Consider the following 25,678-nt stretch of genomic DNA (forward strand, 5'->3'; position numbering starts at 1 on the left):
TTCTACACTGTGTCCAGTGATCTGTCTGACCTGCAGTGGCTCTGCCCAAATCCAAGCACCTTAGCACACATAAGGCCTGCTATGATCTACTTTTTGCCTCCATCCTTGTCTGGTTCACCAAATCTTAGTTCTTATACATTCACATGGCTTGCTTCCTTTAAAATGCAGATTGACAAACTCTAACCTCAGTGATTTTGATTCATTATGCCTGGGGAGAGGCCCAGAATCTGCACATCAAATGCTACTAATATATATCTGATGCAGCAAAACCCTGGAGAAACACTGCTCCACAGCCTCCCTCTTACTATTGGCTTCCGTCAACACAACCTACTCCATGGCCATACAGTACCCAGTGCAAACTGCTCTTCCTTGTCTCCATAATTTTACATACGCTGTTCCCTCTGCCTGGAATATCTCCTTCCACATCCTCCTGGCAAATTCTAATTATTTTTCAGGACCCAGCTCAAGATTCTCCTCCTCTAACCTACACAAATGAAGTGAACACTTTCTTCGGACCACCACTGTGTCTATAGCATAGTTTTACCACATTTATTACTCAGTCCAGGGACTGCTTGCATGTCAGGTACCCCTGTCTGGGTATCAGAGGTATAGTCCCAGCTCTGACCCCTTACTGGCTGTGATGTCTTGGGCAAGTTACTTAGCATCTGCAAGTCTGTCTCATCTGTAAATTAAGCCAACAGAAGTACCTATCCCATTCATCCCATTCACCTGTTGGTACTATCCTGGGAAGTACTACTACTAGTGAGGAAACTGGGGCACAGAGATTAAGTAAATTTCCAAAGATCACATAGCTAGTGAGTGGAAGAGCTGGGATTATTAGCCTTGAAGCGGTCTGGCTCATGCCCACATTCTTAACCACTGGAGACCTATCTTCCCTACTAGGAAATAGGCTGGCTAGGGAAGGTTAGTTGTGCTGCCAAATGTCTAAGTTTGGTTCTATCCTGCTCTAAGGTCACAAATAGTCTTTAGCAGACCGTGTTTAGCAGAAGAATTGGAGCAGAAACAGGGAGGGCTAAGGGACTTATTAACCATATCTATATAGCAGCTCTATAGTACAGTTTACTGCTCCTTTAACGAGTCCCTGATTTCTGTCTGGCTTTCTTAGGTCTTCCCATTCTACCTCACATCTACAAGACCAAACACGACATCATTTCTTCTGTGATAGAGGTCAGAGTCCCCAGGCCAATCAAATCAGAATCTCTAGGAGCGGGTCCCAGATGCTCATGCTTTTTGAAGAGGACATCACCCTGCTTCCACCCATCATCCCAGCAAGCAGCTAGAGTTGGAAACCACTGCCAGGAGCCTTTCCCCTCCCTTGGGCAGCTTCTTGCATCTGGAGATCATCTCTGTGGTGAGACCTATCATTTTATTTTAATACTATTTTTTGGCCTCTCCTAGGGGCTCCTAATCATTTTTGTGCCATAGAGGGCTCCTTTGGCACTCTGGGGAAGCCTGTGGACACCTTCTCAGAATGATATTTTTACATGCATATAGTAAAAAACAGGATCACAAAGAAAATCAATTATATTGAAATACAAGTATATTGACCACTAGAGGTGAGTTCTTTGGCCTTGACCTTGAGGTTCGGAATCTAGTCTTTTTGTGTGTAGGGGTCTAACACAGAAAATTCTTGCTGGAAGAAAAAATTCGAGAATAAGCCACACCTACTCCCTGTTGAGAATCACTGTATTAGTAGCAGAAAAGTTCTCTACCTGAGGGAGACTTCAGCAATGCACCATTTCAGCATGATGAGACCCAACTGTTATGCAATCCACTTCTGAAACAAGCTATTAAAGCACCTGAAAATCTGAAAATTGGCAGCCTGTTAAAGAAGTCATAAAATTAAAATTCTGAACATGGTATTATCACTTAGAGACTTTGCAAAATCTTTCTCTCTTACCCATCAGAAACCGTAGAGGACGGAAGCTGTGGCTGACTCAGAGGTTTCTGTACTCAAATGAGAAAAAGTAGAGATTTCAATTTAATTCTTGCTCTGTAGGCAGAATAATGCCCCCATCCTCCCATATGATTATGTTCTGATCCCCAGAACCTGTGAATATGCTACTTTACATGGCAAAAGGGGCTCTGTAGATGTGACGACGTTAAAGATCTTGCTATGGGGAGACTATCCTGGATTACCTGGGTGGGCCCAAAGTAGTTACATGGGTCCACATAAGAGAGAGGAAGGAGAGTCATAGAGGAGATAGGATGACAGAAGCGGAAGTCAGAATGATGTGGGGCCATGACCCAAGCAATGCAGGCAGCCTCTAGAAATTGGAAAAGGCAAGAAAACAGGTCGGGTGCAGGGGCTCACGCCTGTAATCCCAGCACTTTGGGAGACTGAGGCAAGTCACTTGAGGCCAGGAGTTTGAGACCAGCCTGGGCAACATGGTGGAAACCCCGTCTCTACTAAAAATACAAAAGTTAGCCAGGCATGGTGGCACATGCCTGTAATCCCAGCTACTTGGGAGGCTGAGACATGAGAATCACTTGAACCCGGAAGGCAGAAGTTGCAGTGAGATGAGATGGCACCACTGCACTCCAGCCTGGGCAACAGAGTGAGACTCGGATTCTCCACTAGAGCCTGCAGAAGGAATCAGCCTTGCCAACAACCTGATTTTAGTCCTCTAAGACCATTTCAGACTTCTGGCCTTCAGAAGTATAAAATAATAAATACGTGTTGTTTTAACCCGCCGAGTTTGTGGTAATTTGCTAATGGGGCAATAGATAACTAATAACCAATACATCTGCCTGTATCAAATAGGCAAGAAAATGGATGACACAATATAAGAGAAAGAACCAAGCACAAAGGGTGGATTTATCCTTTATGCCAGTGTTTTCAATCCTGACTGCATGTGAAAATCACCTAGGAAGCTGAGAGAGACAGAGAGAGCACGCACAAGAGTGCACTCGCTAATGCTAGGGTCCTAAATGAATCAGAATTTTAGGGTGGGGGGTGTGATTTCTTGGGTCTGAACATGTTAAACGTGCTCAAGGATTATGATACATGGGGAGGGCTAAGAATCCTGCCACATATTAACAAAAGTAGGGTAAGTTACAGTTTGTACACAGCTCTTTTCATCCGAGATAAAAATACACTTGGTTGCAAACATTTTCATTAACTCTTATAAGACCATTGTGAGTCAAGGAGATGGCAAACACACAGCGAAAACAAGCAGAGAGAAGAAAACAGGTTGCTTAAGGCTATTGACAAATTCCTGACTCAGTTCAAAACTGCATCCAAATTCTTTCTAAAATTTTAATTCAGTATGCTAGCCACTAGAACAGAACACATCTCCACACCCAACCCACATAAAATCTCCATTCCAATGAACAAACTAGCAACTTGTAAATAAACATGAAAACCAAAGGCCTGAAAAGTGGTTAAAGCATTTGAATTTTTTAAAATTCTCTTGCTAAAACCTTATAAATGACAAGCCAGCCACTTCAAATCCTTATTAGAGATGAGCAAGAGAACTATAGCCATTTCCTTCTAGGCCAATGACTGAAAACTAATAAACAACTAAAATGACAACTAATTGTGTGAATGAAATACAGATATCTAAGCAAACAAACATTCTACTATTAAATTTTACGGCATCTAAAACGTCTGTACCCAAACCACAGATGATTATCAAAATAATAACAGCATGTTACCATTTATGAAGCCTTTATTGTGTTCCAGACAATTGTCAAGTGCTTTACCACATACAATCCTGTAACAGCCTTGCAGTACCAGTGTTCATCCTCACATCCAGGATGAAGCAACTGAGCTCCACAGGGTGAGACTCTTAAGTGGTAGAGCTGGAACTCAAAGCCAAGTCTGTCCTATGCCCCGAGCCATGCTCTTCCACACAGCCTGAGTCTCCTCTGCCTCCATATCTTTGGGGCACAGCCTGGCACTTGACAGGCCCCTAATAAAGGCTCATTGAACTGAGCTGAATACCATACAAGGAGGGCACTATCAGTACCAACTCCATCATCTCCAGAAATGAACAAACAAAAGAATTGTACCAAAAAGAGATGCCCGTGGAATTCTAATCTTTAGAAGAAAATGAGTCATTTTTTTTCTAGGCCCAAGATAGACATATGCAGATAAAAATAATTATTATGGGCACACACGTTCATACCCCAAATAGAACATGACTTTTTAAAAAATGTCAAAAGTTAAATAAGAATATTACCCAGCATTCCATTTTCCAGGATTTTAAAAATAAATTGAGATTTTTCCTCATTAAGATAAAAGTATTTTCTAATAATCATTGGGGAATAACCTGTATGATAATCAAAGGGGATTAATAGATTCCCTCCTTGTTCTTTATCAATAACAGATTCCTCTCTCACTAATACTACCCTGCTTTGTAGCCAGATAAGTGAATACAACTGATAATAAAGGCCAACAAGGAAGGGAGAAAGCAAAGGAAGCCACAGGCTTCTGCTCTGATGCTAAGACTGTGAGAAGGATGTTTCCCAGGCTCCTTTCTCACCCGGCTCCCTGCTAGATCCTGCCAATGGGAGGCACAGGGGAATGGCCAGTGAGAGGAGGGCCCAACTCCTGTGGGACACCCCTCCAGCAACTGCAGAGAAAGCTGGCCCTTGGGCACCCCTGCTGTGATTTGACTGAGGCTGCCAGATGTCCCAAGCAGGACTCTGTCTCCCCTCCCTGAGGGCTATGCCTGAACAACAGCAGGCACCTGCCGGGAAGGTTCTGGTAACACCGCCTCTTCCCTTTTGTTGTCTTAGTCCCAGGGGTGGTGGCTGCTTCTTGCAGTTACTAGTCTCTGGGTTATCTTGGTTTCCACATTTTGCTCTTTCTGTGTTTTTTCACTTGTTTACCTGATTCCTTGCATAAAATCTGCTCCCTGAAATTCTTAGAATGGTTTCTATTTGCTGATGGGCCCCTGGGCTGATACGACAATGAAACTGAGAGAGGTTAAACATGAGATTGCACCTCCCCGCACTGAGTAGTGGTTGGATCTACTTCTTATCTGCGCTATTCCTTTGAGGCAGTTCCAGGGTCACCTTATCCCCTTGCCTTAGGCTATCTATTCAATTGTCTTTCACAAGAAGTCCAAGGCAGGCAAGGTGTGAGGGGTCTGCCCAGACTCAGCCCACATTCTGATTGCTCAGAAGCAGTTTTAGAGCCAAACTTTCCACGCTGAGGATAATTGCAGAATTCTAAAAAAAGAATATTAAAATAAATAACATAAACAAAACTTTTTCACAACACAATTTGGTTCAAAGGATTAAGAAACAAATCCCATTTTTAATGTAAAATCTTAAAATAGCATGACAAAGGCAGAAAGCCAAAGCTTAGGGGAAAAAATTGCTTCCAAGTGGACATGAAAAATTTTGAAAATATGAAATGTGTAAGTATTTTTTCAAAGTCAGATCCCCTCAATGTGCAGAGAAAGATGGAAATAGCCTTTTGTTTTCTTTTTGAGACAGTCTCGCTGTGTCACCCAGGCTGGAATGCAGGGGCTCAACCTCGGCTCACTGCAACCTCCACCTCCTGGGTTCAAGCGATTCTCCTACCCCAGCTTCCCAAGTAGCTGGGACCACAGGTACGTACCACCATGCCCAGCTAAATTTTTGTATTTTTAGTAGAGACGGGGGCTGTTCTGGAACTCCTGACCTCAAGTGATCCACCCACCTTTCAAAGCGCTGGGATTACAGACGTGAGCCACCACACCCAGCCGGAAATAGTCTTTTAAAGGAAGATTGTAATTGCACTCAAATTATTACCAAGAAAGGAAACTGAGCATATGAAGGACATACATTAACACATTCTAATGCTGACCAAGTTCCTTTTTCATAAAAACAGTATAAGTTATATCCAATAAAAAGTTTCTATAAAAGATAACATTTTAATGATTCACTAAAAGCATTTCCAATTTCTATGAACTTTCAGCCCAGCTGCTGAGTAGAGTCTGAGGAGTAGAGAGGAGCACTCTTTCAGACCAGTAAATACCAAAGCTTTCCGCAGAAAACATCCATTCCCCGAAAGTTGCCCGTCTTAATCCAAGTACAAAGTCCAGGGAGAGGGGGCCCTGGCCAAGGACTGAGAATATGACCCTTCTGGTGGTGGGGGCGGTTGCAGCAAACAACCCAATCACCTGTTTCGGATGATTGGCTGCGATCTCCAGCTCCTTCTGATCACTGACTGCTCACTTTTCAGTGGAGCTGCCCACAGGATGGACTGCCCCTTCCAGGCTGACAGGATTGTTCTGCTCACCACTATAGTTTTAGTGCTTATCATAAATCAATAAATTGGAATTGCTGTTTTACACATCAGGTTTGGAATCTTGGTTTACTGGGTACATCCCTGATAAATAAAATGATCTTTCTTATGATAACAAAAGCAGTTTCTGGTCCACGAGGCTAAGGGTCACACCCTGAATTATGTAATCTTATAATTCTCAGAATATGATCCCTGGACCAGCAGGATCAGCGTTACCCAGGACTTGTTTGAAATACAAATTTTGGGGCCCAACCCTAGACCTCCTGAATCAGGAGTGTGGAGCCCAGCAATTGTGTTTCAAACAAGTGTTCCAGGGGATTCTGATTCCTGCTCAAGTCTGAGCGCCACTAAATTGAAATGACAGTTATTTAGAGGTGGGGGATTATGGTTAATTTTGTGTCAGCTTTGTTAGGCCATGGTGCACAGTTGTTTGTCAATACCAGGTGAGATGCTGCTGTGAAGGTTTGCTTTTGATGTGATTAACATTTAAATCAGTCAATTTTGAGTAAAGCAGATTACTCTCCATAAAGTGGGTCAGTCTCATCCAATCAGTTGATGACATTAAGAGAAAAGAGAGGTCCCCTGAAAAGGAAGAAATTCTGCTTCCAGACAGCCTTTAGACTCAAGATTGCAACATCAACTTTCGCTGGAATTTCCAGCCTGCTGGCCTGGACTTGCCAGCCCTTGCAACTGCAGGAGCCAGTTCTTTAAAATCACTCTCTCTCTCTGTCTTTCTCTCTCTGTGTGTATATATATACACTACCAATCAATATATATATACATACACACATACACACACACACACACACACCTTGTATACATACACATATAAAGGTTGAGTATCTCTTATCTGAAATGCTTGGGACTAGAAGTTTCTCAAATGTTGGATTTTGTTGGATTTTGGAATATTTGCATTATGCTTACTGGTGAGGCATCCCTAATCTGAAAATCTGAAATACTCCAAAGCATTTCCTATAAGCATCATGTCAGCCCTCAAAAAGTTTAGAATTTTGGAGCATTTTATATTTCAGATTTTTTAATTACAGATGCTCAATTTTATATATATAGGGTGCAATATATATTTTATATATATTACATATATAATATATGTAACATATATATTACATATATAACATACATATATTATATATGTTATATATATACACACATACACATACCAATAGGGTGTAATATATATGTACAACATATATACATATGTAATATATATGTACAACATATATATATATAAAACACCCTATTGGTATATGTGTGTGTATATATATTACACATATATATAATTATACCCTATTGGTTATGTTTCTCTGAAGAACCCTAACAAATACAGGGTTCATATGTTTAATGCATGTATCCTACATTATGACTAGGATTTTATCATTTTTTATTTTTAGCACTGTATGCTCAGTGCCTAGTACGTAGTAATTAGGCTCTCCATGCATATTTTTGGTGAATGAATGAACTGTGGTGAACTGACTGAGAAAGGGAATTGGATAATTTGGCCCTGAGAGGGGGCTCCTGGAACTCAGCCAACCCTGAAAATACCTCCACTGAATTCCTCTGGGCAATAAACCTCTCCTCAGGAATCTTCTAGAGTGTGTAGATGAACCAACAGGAAATCACATCCAGGAATTGTGTTGAGTGTCTCTGTATTTAATTTCTTACAAGTGAAAGAATGCTCTACACTCGGCAGGCCACTCTTCAGCTTTGTTTCTATCCACGGGCCATGACTTTAAGTGCAGTCACTGCATTTGGCACTTCTGTAACGCCTTGTATTTAAAACCAGCTTTTAGAGTAGATCCCTATCAGTACTTCATTTTTCTGGAAAGAGTGAAATTGAAAACTTAGCCTCAAATATCATCTATTTTAGTGTCAGCCCCAGTACAGTAATCTAAATAAGGTGCTTTCCTGAGTGATGGGAACAGACTTTGAGGACGACACTCATCTCTACTCCCACGTCACACCCTCTGTGGGGCCAGCTCACTCAGAACAGCAGCAGAGCTTAGTCTCCAGGCTGCGGGGATTGTTGTAATACTATTGAAGATGGGTCAAAAGTCATCTCGATAAGATTATTTTGAAACCTCCAGGATAGCAATTCCATCTGCTATATGAAATCACAAAAGTAAACATTCCTTGGTTAACCTTCGTCATTCCCCCACGTAAGTCTCAATCACATTTCTTTGAAACCATGCCGGATTTTCAGTGCTGGCTGATGGGATTCAGGCTCAGAGGAGGGAAGTTGGTCCAAATGTGTGAAGTGGACCAAAGTGGCCAGACGAGAGGACTTAAGGCCCAACTAATGCTTCTTCAACTCAGTAGCCAGTCTTCAGTTTGAAACTTTGAAAGTGCTGTTAAAGTGCAAAGTGTTCCTTCCCTTGGAAGAGGAAAAAAACTAAGACTTAGTTTGGTGAATTTGCTCTCCACTTACCTGGCAATTTGCTCTCCACAAATCTGGCATAGTTTCAAAGAAATGTGATTGAGGTTTATGTAGGGGAATGACGAAGGTTAACCAAGGAATATTTACTTTTTCTGATTTCATATAGTAGATGGAATTGCTATCCTGGAGGTTTCAAACACAGAGTACAAGGAAAGACATTCATTGTTTCACTAGGAATCCATTCTGCTCACTAAGCTCCTACCAGATGCTGGGGCAGCCTCTGGGGCAGGGCCCAGGTAAGGCTGACAGTCATCTAGTGTCCAGAGAAGGAACCAAGAAGCCTGAGCCAAGTGTGTATATGTGGGCTAAAGAGCGATGGAAAAAGTAGAGGGAGATGACACAGCAGCTTCCAGTGTTCACAAAGACAAGCGACACCTAAACCAAACAAAAAGGACTGGAGGCTAGGCAGAGGCGTATATCCTATATCCAGCCCATATGGGAGCTACTTTGAAGTCAATTTTAAATTAAGTCTCACATGAGAGTTGGAATTCTAACTCAACCACTTACTAGCTACATGGAAGTTACTAAATCTTCCTAGGTCTTAATGTTCTCATTTTTTACTATAAAGGGGTACAAAGTTTGTTAAGAGGACAAAAATAAGATTACATAGGTCATATCCCTAGTATCTAATCAGACCTAAAGTCAACCCTCAACAAGTCTTCTCCTTGCCAGTGAATACCAAAGCTGGCCAGTCACGCACCTACTCAGACTCACTTACTGTGAGTTCTTCTTTGTCTTCAAAACTCTATTCAGTGTTCACTTTAATTTTACAAAATATTGGGCTTTTAAAGGGGAAAGGGTTACTCTAAACTATTTGTCTTGAAAACTGAGGCCCCAGGGAAGGATTCTACATGCTGTGGCTGGTCCGGCTATGACGCTTCATTTCTATTAGCCATCTCCCCACTACACACAGATCACAATCACACCACAAAACACACACGCACACACAGTGCACATGCACATACATACACACACACTTTGATTCAGAGTTGCTTCACTGCTTATCTGACTAAAGGTGAGAAACTAAACTATGATTTATGACCATTCCTTCTCATTTCAGTTTCAGCAACACTAAATCCATTTCTCAGTACATTTCAAGGAAGAATAGTCATTGACATTTAAGAAACATTAATCTTTTTGAATAGACATATGCCAATACCTCTAATAGGAATTAATGAAACTCAAATCCATATGAATCCATTTTGGCTCAATTTGAATAATTTGAGAACTATAATAATCTTTAAAAGTATCTTTTAATTTTATTATACTTGAAGATAGTGATGTTGATGTCCAGATGACCATCACAATAAGGGTATTATAGATGATTTAGAGGTTAGGAAATGTCTATTAAAACTTGCTGGAATAAAAGCAGACTTTTAGATTACTATATTTGCTGAAAAGGAGACCTATGTTTAAATCATTCTAACCAATAAAGAATAAACAGATTTTGCTTCATGGCACTACGAAAGCTGATGAGTAAGTCTTCCAGGTATTTCCTGCAGGGTTTAAAAGTCTTTGGATAAAAATAATAAGATCTTATAATGAACCTTATGAACAGAAAGAAATGGAATAAAATTATAATTGATTTTCCCCATAGAGGGAAAATATCAATTGCATATTTTAAATAGATGTTTAAAACAACAAAAAAGAAAATATACATACAACAAAAATAAGAAATAAGATGTTTTAAAATTTCCCAAACATATATTCATGTCCCCAAAATAAATCTGATGTTTCAACCAGTTTGTTTCATGTAAACCAAACAATCGTTGTCTGTGAAAGTGTAAGCTGCCCCAGTGACGGACAGCTCTTTTGTTTCCACAAGCAGCAGCATTCAGTGCTAAAACTTCTAACTAGCATTCTGCCTATTATTCAGATTGATTAGAAAAGTATATTTTTCTTTTGACAGTTGGGTGGTTTTTTAAAGAATTACTTGTTTCAAATTACACCCTTCTACTGCAACACTTGAATCTGACACCTGAAGCATAACCTACAACTTGCTGGCTCCCCATCTCCCAAAAGAAAAAAAAAAAAAAAAACTATGGTCCTGAGAGGATGGCTCTGTATTTACATTCAGCATCATATATCAGCATTTACCAGGGTGAGGCCAATGGCTGTCAACTCCTGGCTCTTAGTCAATATTTAATCACTGTGCAGTTATGTAGGAAGAAGGAAACATTCCATCTCCCAATAACATGGCTTTAATATGAAAAAAGCTTTCGTTACATTTATGGAAGCCTGGTTATGCTTTTCAGAAAAGCTATCAAATTGAGAAGTTTCACAACTGTTCTGATATGGCATTTTAAGTGCATTGCCATTGGTAGGTGTATAAAACGAATAATACTTAATCATGATTTTTTAAAAGTATTACTGAATTTTGGGTTCACCCGGCAACCTTTTCATTTTATTCATCTGTTTATTTATTAATGGAGCAAGGTGGCTGGAGAAAAAAAAATTTATGAAATTCTTGTCTAGTTCATAACCTCTAGCTCTGGTTCAGTCTCTGGGCTATGAAGCAAAGCAGCCATACTAAGGAAAAATTTCAAATTGGCTTTTTGACTGTTACTTAATTTAAAAGATTCCAGTTTTGTTTTTTGATAGAGCTTTGTAAATAATTTCCTCAGACCTAGCACCATGATTTAAAACCATTTACTTGGGCTGGGTGCGGCAGCTCATGCCTGTAATCCTAGCGCTTTGGGAGCAGAAGCAGGTGGATCACTTGAGGTCTGGAGTTCGAGACCAGCCTGGCCAATATGGTGAAACCCTGTGTCTACTAAAAATACAAAACTCAGCTGGTCATGGTGGCACATACCCATAGTCCCAGCTATTCAGGAGGCTGGGGCAGGAGAATCGCTTGAACCTGAAAGGTGGAGGTTGCAGTGAGCTGAGATCATGCCACTGCACTCCAGCCTGGGCATCACGAGACTCCATCTCAAAAATAAAATAAAACCATTACTTTTCCATTTATTCTACAGGGTAACTAAAGCAGCACAAAGCTTAAGTTAAGGTAAAAGAGCAAGGAAAACTGATGGGAAAGCCCACGTCACCGGGATTCCTTAGATTCCTACCTGACAAAATATTTCATGTTTCTTGTGAAGCACACAGCTATTCCAATGAACTGGTCAGCTGAGCTGGAGATGTTTTTACCATTTAAAACGAGATCTACAATGTTCCATAGGGAAGGATCATGCATTCCTTATAATGTCAAGATGAAAGAAAAACTGCAGAGAAGGTGAAGGCAGGAAAGTAAAACAGAGTAATAAGTACTGAAAAATGTCTTCGCTCAAAGGCACAGAGTTTCTCTCTTTCATTCTTTCTGCTAACCCATGACCAGATGAACAGGTGTAGACTTGCTCAATGGGATGACATGTGGCAGAAAACATTTTCACTTCAAAGGTGCAAACCATATTTGACATTCAACAGCTTTTCATTGTGGTAGGTAGAAGAGGAAATTAAGCTTTACCTCAGCTCGTTACAATTCACTGGTCGTGCTCTGATATAGTAATCATCCTTCGCTCCTAACCAAGACTCTTCAGTCCAATCATCACATATGGGATGGAAGGGGAACTGCAGGGGTTTCTCTAACTTCCTTAGACCTGCCTGCAAAGCACGGAAGTGTTTTAGAAAGAAGCGCCAGGGTGGAGTGCTCATGTGGCTGGCATGAGAATATCTGACTTTCTGTTGGCAGCTGGCATTACAATGCCTTTACTTCATCTTGGGTTAGTGTGCCTAAAGCTTTAGGTAAATCACAAATAACTCATTAGGAAAAAGGCTGGGACCTCTGTTTTACTATATTCCCAGCTCACAGCTTCCAGTAATCCTGGGAGAAAAATCCACAAATATGCCAACTACTTTAAATCAAAATACTCAAGAAGTTCCTGGAGGCTGAGAAGTTTAACACTAATTCATTACTGGATTCAAACAGCTTCTTCCCACTTATTTCCCTAAAAGGCTCCATTCTCCACTCTACTCCAGTTCTCCAAATATAAGGAAGTGACATTTCAAGTATTGTGCCTGTTATTAAACTCCTTGCAGCAAAAAAGATTTCAAATCAACTACAGGAAAATTGCAAGATTATTTTATTGGGCACAAGATGGCTTTTAGGACTGGTGGAAATTTCCACAAGTGAAGTATGTGTTTGTGAGGTAAGGCAGAGATTTTGGTGAGGATCCTCCTGGTGCAGTTTCCACGAAACTTTCCAAACTCCCTCTTGCCCCGAGCCGGGCAGCTCTTGCCATCCCTCCTTTCACCTGGCTCCCAGAAGCTCTTCAGGTCTCCATTCAGCTGTGAATTCCTCAGCACTGTATCTGCCTCGGCAGCTGTCCAAGTCAGTCTCCAAAGTCAACTGAATCACTTATCTCAGATGTTAAATAACCAACCTCAGTGTTTGTTTGATGTCCCTCTCCCTCAACAAAATAAATAGACCACTTGGGAAAAAATCCTAGCTAGGTTGACTCCCGAGTGTCTAGCAGAGTGTAGCTACTGAGAAAATAAATGACTATTAAGTGAATAAGTAAACGAATGGGCAAAAACATTGCAGAAGGTAGTGGATTTCCCTGTAGCTTGTGCACCCTCAGCTTCCCCCTACCCAACCTTGTCTCCCCTCCTGGTCCTTCGGTGACAGTCTCTTTGCTGGACATGCTGCCACAGATGAAATTATTGCTAGATGTGATTTCAGGACTTCCGGGAGGAGAGCTCTCCGAGTGTGTTGCCACCAGGTGGCAAGGGCTCCCAAGTCATGCCAATCACAGCAAGGCTGCCCGTAACCTTAGGGACCTATAGTCCTATTCCATATATAAATCAATTTACAAGGAGCAGCTAGCTTGACATCAGATGTCAAGAGAGCAGCGCACATTGAATGCATCCTTTAACCTCTCAGACCCTCTGCTAAACCTGAGGATCATTACAATCACTTCCAGCCAATACACAGAACGAGTTTCTAACTGCGCCTTAAGACTGGATGGATTTGATAATTAGAAGTAAGCACAGAGTGGTGGTGGGGACCTTCAAGGCAGAAGAAGGGCATAAAGCCATGCATTTATGTTTAAATCATTTTTCTGCAAATTAAAAAAAGTTTCCATTTATGAAAAAATCTTATATAGAAGTATATAGACATAAGAGGGTATTACAAACCAAGAGATAATAGATATTCAGATGTGGCCCTACTATTAGCAAAGAGAAACAGCTATTGTGTGATGAAGGTTACAGAGGCTAACTTCCAACTATTTGGTATAGTAGTTTATAACTGAAAGTGGAAAGCACACGTACTCTCTCTGTGGTTCCACCACAAGCTTCAGTTTCCCTGTCTGTAAAATGGAATGAATAGTATTCACCTGCCCCAGTATGCGTATCTAATGAAAAGTAGGTGGCTCAGCACTCTGCCATAGCTTGAGCACCCTCAGCTTCCCCCTACCCAACCTTGTCTCCCTTCCTTGTCTTTCGGTGAGACTCTCTTTGCTGGACATGCTGCCGCAGATGAAGCTATTGCTGGATGTGATTTCAGGACTTCTGGGAGGAGAGCTCTACAGGTGTGTTGCCACCTGGTGGCAAGGGTTCCCAAGTCATGCCCATCACAGCAAGGCTGCCCGTAACCTCAGGGAACCATAGTCCTATTCTACAAATAAATTCAATACATAACAGCTATTATTATTAAATACCACACAATGTGAACATGCTTGCTTTTTTTATAATTTCTGGATGTTTTCTAGATTTTTAGTGCAAGGGTATGAAGGCTAGTGGTCCTGTGCCACAGAGAAGGCCTGTCCTGGAAAGGGATGACAAGTGACTCCTTAGGTCAGGTTTAGTGTGTGTCTGTCCACTTCTTCCTGCATTGTCGCCCTCCTGGGATGCACCCACCACATTTGTGTGTTGATGTGATTTCTGTCACTCTTCCCTGTATGACCGCAAGCTCCATGACAGCTCCCTGTCAATTTCCACTCCTCTCTGTCCTCCATACCTAACATATAGTGGGCATTCAATCAATATTCACTCATTGAATAAAATTATGAAGAAAAAATAATGGCATATATTAAGAAAATTCTTGGCAGACATCATTTTGTGTGCTATGCTTTGCTGAAAAGCTTCACATAAGCAATTTAAAAATATAACTATTGACTGGGCACAGTGGCTCACACCTATAATCCCAGCACTTTGGGAGGCCAAGGTAGATGGATCACCTGAGATCAGGAGTTTGAGACCAGCCTGGCCAACATAGTGAGACCCCATCTCTACTAAAAATACAAAAATTAGCTGGGTATGGTGGTGTGCACCTGTAATCCCAGCTACTTAGGAGGCTAAGGCAGGTGAATCACTTGAACCTGGGAGGCAGAGGTTGCAGTGAGCTGAGATCATGCCATTGCACTCCAGCCTGGGCAACAAGAGCAAAACTCTGTCTCAATAAATAAATAAATAACTCTTGCTCCAAAATGGATTCAGAACATTTATGCCCGCAGAATTCAGAGACTTGCTTGCTATGCTTAGAACACACAAGAACAGTTTCTACAAGATAAGGAATGGTTAGAAAGCAATCTTTAATTCACATTAAAAATATAAAATTTATGCTGTAAAACTAGTTGTTTTTATCCCCAATAATCATAAGGAGATGACAATCTGATTCCTGGGGCTGCTGATAGCCACCTCCTCACGCACAGTCTCCGCCTCATCAAGTGGACGCGTCTGAGCTGGCATCAGAGCACACAGGCACACCTGGGGCTGCAGCTAGACGCTGACATTTCAGCTCAGTGTCTGAATCTTGGTATCAACACCACCAGAGTCACAGGTCGAATCCCTGTGGGGGCTAGCTACCTGTGACCCTTTCCAAGGTCACTGGTGCCACCCTAGGTTCTGCCCTGTCATCCCATCCCATAAGTGGACACTATGGGTCACAGAAGTAAAGGAGTATGGTGAGGGTGTGTGGACAAGATGCAGAGACCAGTGAGCCCTGATGTCTCTATGTAGGATGCCGACTTGGCATGTTAAATTTATGACACTTTGAACATCTCTTTCACTTGGTGTGTTTATTTCCTCACCACTGGAGGAAAATATAGGGGATTGGGCCAGATGAGCTCTAAAGTCCATTATACCTTTGATATTTAATGACTGGGCAAGAGAAATGTATTTATTAATACTGGGTCTTCACCTGTCATGGTTTGAACTTGAGTCCTAAGTCAAGAGACTGCCTGCTGTTATTAATGAGGGTTCCTGACTTGCAAGCAATAAAACCAACACTGGCTAACAAACCCATGGAATCAACAGGAGGCAGACAGTGGAGCGGCACTTTGGAAACAAGTAGAAACAAGGTCAGGAAGCAGAAGTCACAGCCACGGTCCCTTCATAGCATGGGTTTGGCAACAGTCAGCACTGTGAGGGCCTCCGACTGTCCCTGAGGACTTTGCTGCAAATGCTCTAGACATAAAGTCCCTGGGAGCTCTACCACCTGCAGCAGAGCCAGGGGAGGAGGAGGAGGAGGAGCTCGAGCTGAGAATCCCAGAACATGAGTCAGCCACCTGTAATTACTCTTCCACCAAAATCACGTATGACGCGGAAGAGGTAATTCCTCAAAAGGAAGCTGGGAGCTCTTAGGAAGGGCAACTCATGCTGGGTACCAAAACCCATGAACATGCATCATAGGAGGAAGAACCTAAGAATATAGAGGAGGGTATTTCCAATATGTCCCATCTTCCAGCACAGCATGTAATGAACTTCAAAAGAATATCTAAGTTGAAGGAGCTATTCAAATCACTGTGGTCCAGAAAACACAATTTTCCTGAAAGAAATGTTGAGTTAGTGCTATCATAATCCACAATATATTGAACATATAATTAGTTTAAAGCAATTTAACAAGAGGAAATTACTGATCCTGTTGGCAAAACCAGATGCCAGATGCTCTATGAGAATTCACTGAGTCATGGGGACATCCTTCTTTTCTTTTCTTTCTTTTTTTTTTTGAGATGGAGCCCATGGAGTTTCATGGACTGGAATGCCATGGTGTGATCTTGGCTCACTGCAACCTCCACCTCCTGGGTTCAAGTGATTCTCCTGCCTTAGCCTCTCAAATAGCTGGGATTACAGGTGTGTGCCACCAAGCCTAGCTAACTCGGGGTTTTTTTGTTTGTTGTTTGTTTTTGTTTTTTTGGTAGAGACAGGGTTTCACCATGTTGGCCAGGCTGGTCTCGAACTCCTGATGTCAAGGTGTTCTGCCTACCCAGGCCTCCCAAAGTATTGGGATTACAGGCATGAGCCACTGCACCTGACCGGGGACATCCTTCTATGGGCAACAAAACTATGCCTGGTGCCCATTAGTGATTTAGTTTTTGAAATTCTGACCATTCAATCAGTGAACAAATATTGAACATCCTGACGTGCCAATTTCCCTTCCCTTTTCCACTCTTGCAAGAGTCCCAAAGCTTTTTCTATACCATTTCTAATCTGTTCCTCATGACTTAACCCAATCCTTTCACATCCTGAGTGTCATTTGTTCCACAGGTCACTTACACCTCTGTGGGTTGCCTGTAACGTACCCTCTCCCAAGACTTCCACCGGACACTCATAGAGCCTTCACAATTCCACCAGAAACTTAACTTTAAAGAAGTAAATTCCCAAGCTGAAAAGTTGTTTTCTACTTTAAAACAATAAAAAAATTGGATATCAGGGAGCAAATAACAAGTGAGAACTTGTGGCTGTCCACAGCCCAGATGGAAAGCAGACTGTGGTCAAGTTTATTTCTACACTTCAGAACTCACAACACAGCCCCCTCACTCCTTCCTCCCTGACAAGAGGAGATTCACCCTCCACAGGCCGTGTGTGCACGTATTTCTCTCTTTATCTGCCCCTTCACTCCATCTGTCTTCTCCAGAGGCAGCCCCAGAGTTCTACCGACGAGGGATAGAGGCAAGGCAACCTGATTGGAAGAAGAGGCTTGTCTTCAAAAGCATTTACATAGCAAATATATTAGCACCATGCTTACTTAAATTTCATGCCTGTTTGGGATGGCTTTGCGGAGGGGCAGTGTAGAATGTGGAGAACCTAACTCTACCCTCCCTCCTCAAGTCACAGCCTATAAGGATATATTATCACAGTTTTCTAATAGTTTTAGTATACCCTTTTTAATTTCAAAAGCCAATATAAATCTCAATAAAGTTTGTAGGTGAGGTGATAGCATTGGGTAAATGTTCATTTTTTGAAAAATGAATAGCTTGAAAAACATATCCTAGTTATATAAGATATTAACATAAGGGGAAGCTGCTGAAGGATATGTGAGAACTCTGTGTACTATCTTTGTAATTTATTTGTAAATCTAAAATTATTTCAAAATAAGTTTAAAAATATATAAAAAATGTTTTCTATTTTTCTAAAGAAAAGTGAATAAACATCCCAAAATTGTTTAATTTATTTGGAATCTATGTTAACTTTGTACTTAGAGCCAATAGTTCCAAAGAGGAAAAAAAAGTCCCAACTTTTACATTTTCAACAGGTCCTCCACCATATTATGTACGACAATTACAATTAAATAAAGTCTCAATATGACTGAGCAATATTGAAGTTTCTTTAGATTCTGTATAACAAGAAATTTTATAAAGACTCACCACCACCCCTTGGAATTAAATGGTTTCAGATGAATTTCTAGCAGATGAAACAGCTGAGGCCACATATGTGTGTGTGTTTACATTCCAGATACTCTGTTCTTAAAGAGTTCTTCCCTTTTTATTATTCATAAATAATAAAAAATAGATCATGATACATTTCCCTGACTACAAATAACAAATCAATTTTTGAACTGCTTTGAAGATGAAAGAGAAAAGTAAATGCTAAGTAATGGGGTGTGTATAAAAATTAAGTGAACTAGAGGTGTGTAGTGGGTCTTGTTTTTTCCTTTGGATGTTATTATTTCTAATTATTTTAAGCATTGAAAGGAGAAAAAAAGAGCTACTCTGGTGTCAATAAATAAGAACAACACTCCTTCATGGGTTTTCCTCCTTAAGATCTCTTCTACAATCTCACCAGACCTCTTGGCAAATGGTCCCACCTTGACCCAACTCATCTTCATTTCAGGTAAGACATTTAGCCTCTTTGGATCTCAGTTTTCTCCTATGAAAAGTGAGGAGGTTGGATTAGGAGCGAGATGGGTAACTGGTAGCCTAGAGGCAGTATTCCGGACAGCAGATATTTGTTAGTCTCACAAATGTATATGTATATTTAAAGTTATTTGCCAATGTGTAATAGTCAAGATAGTTCTCATAACATCTCAGGCTTGGATCTTGGGCTGCTCCTGACACATCAGAACACTGACACGATGTTCTGGCATGGCACGAAGTCAGGCGGCAACTGACGGCAGCTGCCCCTTTACCCCGGGACATATCCTCCAGGACACCATGGTCCTCTCCCATGGGCCCACTGCTCCTATGGGTTACCTATGTGACCTCTGGAAGCATCCGAGTTTGCCACCCTTGCTCTGGAGTCCCTCTTGGCTCTAATATTCTCATTCCCAGTGTGATTGTTTACTAAAAAAGAGAGCTTTAATTTGACTTTCAGCACACTGGAACTCTATAGGGGCTTTAGTCATATGTTAATACAGACATAACTGTTCATCTGCTTTGTTTAGAGTTTCTATATGAGACACAAGAAAAATAAATCTAATATTTAGATCACTATACCACAGTAGAGCAGGTATTCAAAATGTTTTAAATTTACTGCTGCCTAAAGTTGTTCTTCTAGAATGAGCTCTTATTTTAAAGGCTATTTGGGTTAGATGATGGGGTCACTGTAGGATGGATAACAACTCTAACAGATTACTGGTTATACAATTTAAGCGTTCAAACATAAAATCCCAATGGTCTACTCTCTTACTCCTTGCAGAACCAATTTTAGAGTGGAAACAAAAAGGACAGAGCACTTAAGATGTAGTTGTTCAAAATAAAATGTCAGACTAGGTCAAAATGGACCAAAAATTATGTAAGACTGCATAAAGAAAAAAAATCATCTGCAATTTTCATTAAGTAGGGTAATTTTAGCTACTGGTGTCATGAAGAGAAAACAGTAGACTGAATTGGTTCTGAAACTATTTGAAAACATGTTATTTTTATGAGTGTAGATTAGCCTTTAGGTTCTTTTCTAAGATGATACTGTACCAGTTTCCTAGAGGCTCAGACTCCTTTTATTTTGGAAATAAGTTTAACACTACTCTTTCTTTAGGTGGGGAAAAGAGGTAAAACTATTATGCTGCTGGACTTGACATTAAAATACCCTGGCATTTCACAGCACAGCAGCTTTTCTGCTTTTGTTTTTATTTTTTAGTACTCTAACCTCGAATCTATATTTACAACATTGCCGGAGATCTTAGGAATTATGAGGAAATTACCTCATTCCCTTTAAACTTTTTCAAAAAGCAAAGTTCTCTCCATATATGGCAAATCAAGAAGGAAGCAGAATCAAGTTACATTCATTTAGGAGCTGCCAAGACTTACCAATTGTTTTGTTCTAGGCATGACTACAACCCACGTGTGGGCAGGCCGACCCTGGCACAGCTGGGTGGCTAGGGAGTGCCTGTCCTCATCTCTCCAACATCAGGCAGTACAAGAGTGGGCCTGGCAAGGGGTCCGGGCCACCACAGGCACCCTGTGCTAGATAAGCCACTTTCTTAGGGACTTTGAATTGGTAACCTGCACAGGAGAGAAAGGCGAAACAGGTAGGCTGAGGACTACAGTGGAGAGATCTCAGAGGAGAAAGCAAGGGGCGTGTGCTGCTGAGGGAAAACAGCATGACCCAATCAGCTGGGGTATGCCCAGGGAGGCACAATCAGAACATCCGCTGTCTGAAGTCCTGGCTGGGAGGCTGCAGAGATGGTTTCTGCCCTTTCCCAAGCATCCTGAAAAGTAGCCCCATCAACCTGTGGCAAATGGAGAATCACCTGCCCCTGCACCTGGAAAAGCCCAACCCCACATACTTTCTTGATAGAAGTTTTTTGCAATATGTTGTAAAACAAAAACAAAAACCAACTGTGAGTAACTAAGACATTTTTTCTATAAGGCAGAGTTTTGTAGGGATCAATCATCTCGGACATGGGCAATAAAACCCTCTTGAATTGATGAACTTGCAGAAATCAAGAGCAGACTAATGCAGTGCTTCTTGTAACCCATAAAATTGAAGCTTTTGTTTGGGTCTACTATGCTAATACCCCAAGGAAGAAAGATTCACAGTCACTTTCATGAACCGTAAATACTAAGAAGAGACTGAGAAACGGAAGAAAAAAAAAGAAAGAAAATGATTAATGTGATATTGCTGATGATGGATGAGCCAAAGAGGTTATTTGGTTACACATAAATATGAAATGTTTGGGTGGAGATACAGAGGCATCAGTAAAATGTACAGATACAAGTGGCAATAATTAGAAAACCTGATACACAAAATCCAACTAAAAAAGTTGGTAACTCTTTAGCTTTCAGTAAGTTTGGCTTTAATACAACCACACGTTGGTTAGAGGTAGCAAAAAAAGTGGGTTTACAAGTACCTTTTAAAAAACTATCAACCTGGGGCTGAACAAAACACTGGCTGGGATCATTCCTACCACCTGGGCTTTTCCTAGCCTAAACATCATCTTTTGAACTACCTACACTTTACGGGAAATAAACCACTAGAGTAGGGAAAGAGTGAAAATAACATAAAATGATGCAAATATTGAAAAATCGGTCAATGGAGAGAAAAAATAGATTAAGTATATGCATAAATGAGAACAGATAAAGACAAGTGACAAGGATCGGTGACAGAACATGATTGACATAATTATTTAACAGATACATACAAAGGGCAACAATTACTTTTAATTTTTTTTATCTTCCATTTTCAGAACACAGGAAGGTAATTATTCACAAAACCGAAGTAGTAGCCAAAACTAAGACAAAACAAATACACAAACAACAAAAAGAAGCAAGAGCATCTGAGAAATAAGGAGAGCTCTTACAGATTTGGAGACTTGGTAAGTGAAGGAGAATGATCCTGGATGTAAGACAAATAATTAAGGACAGTTCAGTCCCACAAATTTAACTGGGGAAATACACAAATAAAAACCCAAATGTATTTCTCTTTCCTTATATTCATTTTTCTATTTCTTGCTCTCACCAGGGAACACTCAAAAACACTAAAACTCAGCAAGCCTTTTAAATTCTAAGTACAAATAAGTGGCATACAAGTGGAATAAGAAGTTCTCACACATATTCTAACTATGCCAGGCATCCTAATCTAGACTATTTTATGGGCTGCTTCTGAACCCCACAAATATCTTTCCTACTAGCCCTTTCTTGGTTTTGTTATTTCTCCTTTTGGAGGGTACTTTTTAAGACAGAACAAAATCTGTCTTCACTTGTGGGGTAAGCCACACAGAGATCTTCTCTCCCCTAGCTTTCTGTCATCCAGGGAGAGCACTGTTCTGTTGCTAGAAACATACACAGTGATGAGCTGAAGTCTAAAAGGAAGAAAGTAATTTTATAATTGTTCTGACAACGTAGGTTTAAAAAAGGAAAAAAACAATGAAATGAAATCTTTTCTATGAAATGATAAAAATTAGAATCTACTTCCAGTTTTGGAAGCTCTTAAATTATGAAACTGGATCTGTACTCCAAATTAAATCTGGGGAACACCCATTCTTTAAAAAAAAAAAAAATTTAAAGGTGGCATCCACTGAAGCACTGAAGTGGGGCACAGGTCATTAAAAGTGGGAATTAGGAGTCGGGTGATTTGAGGCTGGGTCAGACTTGGGGTGAGGAAGTTGGGTGAAGATCTGTAATCTTCATAGACCTCAGTTTCCTCCTTTGAAAATAGTAAGCGTCTGATGAGATGATCTCCCAGAATCCCTTTCTATCTCTAAAATCCTATTACCCTTCTATTGAAAATGCTCAATTTCACAATTGACACTTGAATTTCTACAAAAGTTTAGTGCAAAATAGTCTCCCTGTAAGTGACAGTAGAAAGTGCATTTGTACTGAGAGCACAGGGAGCATCTAGCAGCTAAGAAAAAGCACCAGAAAACGCCCTTTTCATTAAACACTAAGGGACCGATTTTCAAAAGTAAGAAAACAAGACCATTCATCTCTTCAGTGACAGAGGTCCAGAAATAAAAACAAATTTCTATTTTAAAATGCAAATGTAGGCCGGGCACAGTGGCTCACGCCTGTAATCGCAGCTCTTTGGAAGGCTGAGGCAGGCGGATCACCTGAGGTCAGGAGTTCGAGACCAGCCTGGCCAACATAGAGAAATCCTGTCTCTAGTAAAAAATACAAAAATTAGCTGGGCATGGTGGCTGGCACCTGTAGTCCCAGCTACTCAGGAGGTTGAGGCAGGAGAATCACTTGAACCCAGGAGGCGGAGGTTGCAGTAAGCCGAGATTGTGCCACTATACTCCAGCCTAGGCAACAAAGCAAGATTCCATCTCAAAAAATAAATAAATAAATAAAATGCAAATGTAATATCACAGCATTTGGATAAGCTTTTAAGCAAGGACTTGGAATTACTACTTTAGCACTAATAAGAAAGTTTATAGCGTAGCAACTTTGAGTAAATTAAAGAACTAAAGAGAAAGGCTGGCACAAAATACATCAACCAACCAGATAACAACTGTACATAAAATGTCTACACTTCAGGGAATGTGTAATATGTGCTTAAGGGGGAGGGGGGATTTAAGATAGTTGGACTGTTAAGAGACATACCCATAAGAAGACAAGAGAGAATTCAAGATAAAAGTAGTTATGGGCCGGGCGTGGTGGCTCATGCCTGTAATCCCAGCACTTGGGAGGCCAAGGCGGGCAGATCACTTGAGGTCAGGAGTTCGAGACCAGTCTGGCCAACATGGAGAAACCCCATCCCTAAAAAATTAGCTGGGCATGGTGGTGGGCACCTGTAGTACTACCAGCTACTCTGGAGGCTGAGGCATGAGAATTGGTTGAAACTGGGAGGTGGGGGTTGTAGTGACTCGAGATTGTGCCACTGTACTGCAGCCTGGGAGACAGAGTGAGACTGTATGAAAAAAAAAAAAGTAGTTATGATATCACCAAAAGAGCCAGGAATCAAAATCAGAAATTGATGAGTCTGGCTTGATGTTTGTCAGGTGTGAGATCTCTGTCAGGAATGCCAGTAAGGAGTCTGGAACTGGAAATGCAGGCGGAGCGGGAAGGGGTGGAGGGAGGTGAGGTGTTCAAGAAGCTCTGCAAGTGTGTGATAAGAATATCTGTCTCTGTTTTTCAGATGTGCATCCTGAAAATTTTCCAGAGGATGACTTAAAGGTCCACTATGTACAAACTAATTGGTAGGCAAAGATTTCTTTTAATCAAACTACATTTTCAAAGACTGTTCTACAATACAATGATCTATCCAATAATAATTGTACACACACATAGCCCCAGAACTAATGGTATATTTTCAAAATTTTAAGAATTGTTTAAATTAGGAATTGTTTAAATTAAGAATTGTGGTTTACCTGCAACCTAATTTAAAAAAAAAAAGACAAAAACCTAACCATATTTCTTTGAAGTCTAGAGTACATGCCAGTAGACAGAGCAGCCTTTGTAGCTCTTAAGCAAAAACTATCATAAATAGGAAAGTAGGCAAATAACTTTTCATTATAGTACAAGATATTTCAAGGTAAAAGGTTGAAGCACATAATACATTTCACCCTGGTAATTTCCAGTTATAGTTAAAAAAAAAATTTAACACTGTCATGTCATGCTCTCCAAGTAACAGGAATAAGTGATAGCTGCATTCCACACAGAATGTTTTCAATGCTGTGCCCCAGGCTGCAGAATCACACAACTTATTAAACTTATAAACTTTACCATTTTTGTAGGAATACTAAAGACATCTTAATTCAGTCTACAAAACAGAAACTTGTGTAATTTAAACATAGCCCAAGTAACTAAGGAAATAAACTACTCAGCCATTTAAGCTACTTTAGTAGCGTCATTGATGGGGAAGGAGTAACTGGGCTATAATTCTTACAGAACAATACACTGAAAATAACCTATAATTGGTACCATTCTAGGAAAAAATGTAGGTAATTTAAAAAGTGTGCTACTAGCTAATAGTACAAACAAATAAAAAGACAACTTATTTTCAAGTACTTTGGAAATAACTTCGTCGAAGAATTTGCTTTCAATTAACGTGTCAATTAAAATTGTTCTTATCTTCTCATTAAATGAGGAAAATGCACCTGTCATAGGCACTAAAAAATAATAAAACTGCACTTAAAATGTGTTGAGTCTACAACTAGAGCTCTTCTCTAATTTAAAAATGATTCCTTTTTTAAACAACAGGAGTAAAGACTGGTTGGATGTGACAAGTGATCTCCTTGCTCTCTTCTTGTTTTCTCTTAAGAGGGAGGAAGCAGCCACCCAGCCACCTGAAGGGAGGTGTCCTGGAAAGCAGGATGCAGATGGAATAGAGCAACGGGAAAGAGGGGAAACCTCGTTCAGTGCTTTAAGCATCATGTGATGGCAAAGTAAAATAGTACTTCCTTGGAAGACAGTTAGGCAGCTTCTTATACAGGTAAACATACACCTACTACATGATCAACCCATTCTTACTTCTAGTTATTCACCCAAGAAAAATGAAAGTGTATATTCAGGCCAGGCACAGTGGCTCACATCTGTAATCCCAGCACTTTGGGAGGCTGAGGCAGGTGGATTACCTGAGGTCAGGAGTTCGAGATCAGCTTGACCAACATTGTGAAACCTCGTCTCTACAAAAATACAAAAATTAGCCAGGCATGATGGTGGGTGCCTGTAATCCCAGCTACTCAGGAGGATGAGGTGGGAGAATCACTTGAACCCGGGAGGCGGAGGTTGCAGTGAGCCGAGATAGCACCATTGCATTCCAGCCTGGGTGACAAGAGCGAAACTTCGTCCCAAAAATAAATAAATAAAGTGTATATCTGTAAAACAACTTGTACATGAGTGTCCATAGCAATTTTATTTGTAATAGCC

General features: G+C 40.7%; 1 protein-coding gene and 1 long non-coding RNA gene across 3 annotated transcripts in view; one reads left to right on the top strand and one right to left on the bottom strand.

Annotated features, from left to right (window-relative positions):
* The window catches only part of SCHIP1 (schwannomin interacting protein 1), a 168,990-nt gene that overhangs the window by 105,416 nt on the left and 37,896 nt on the right, over positions 1-25,678 (bottom strand).
* On the top strand, positions 1,137-25,309 carry LOC108514899 (uncharacterized). Of its 2 annotated transcripts, none has more exons than XR_001881376.1 (4): positions 1,137-1,372; positions 21,556-21,684; positions 23,946-24,006; positions 25,071-25,309. It is a non-coding gene; the product is annotated as an uncharacterized LOC108514899 (long non-coding RNA). The 2 variants fall into 2 exon arrangements; XR_001881388.1 differs by lacking the exon at positions 1,137-1,372 and adding an exon at positions 18,721-18,764.

The sequence above is a fragment of the Rhinopithecus bieti genome, unplaced genomic scaffold (genome assembly GCF_001698545.2).
Source record: "Rhinopithecus bieti isolate Rb0 unplaced genomic scaffold, ASM169854v2 scaffold_55, whole genome shotgun sequence".
Classification (NCBI taxonomy): Eukaryota; Metazoa; Chordata; class Mammalia; order Primates; family Cercopithecidae; genus Rhinopithecus; species Rhinopithecus bieti.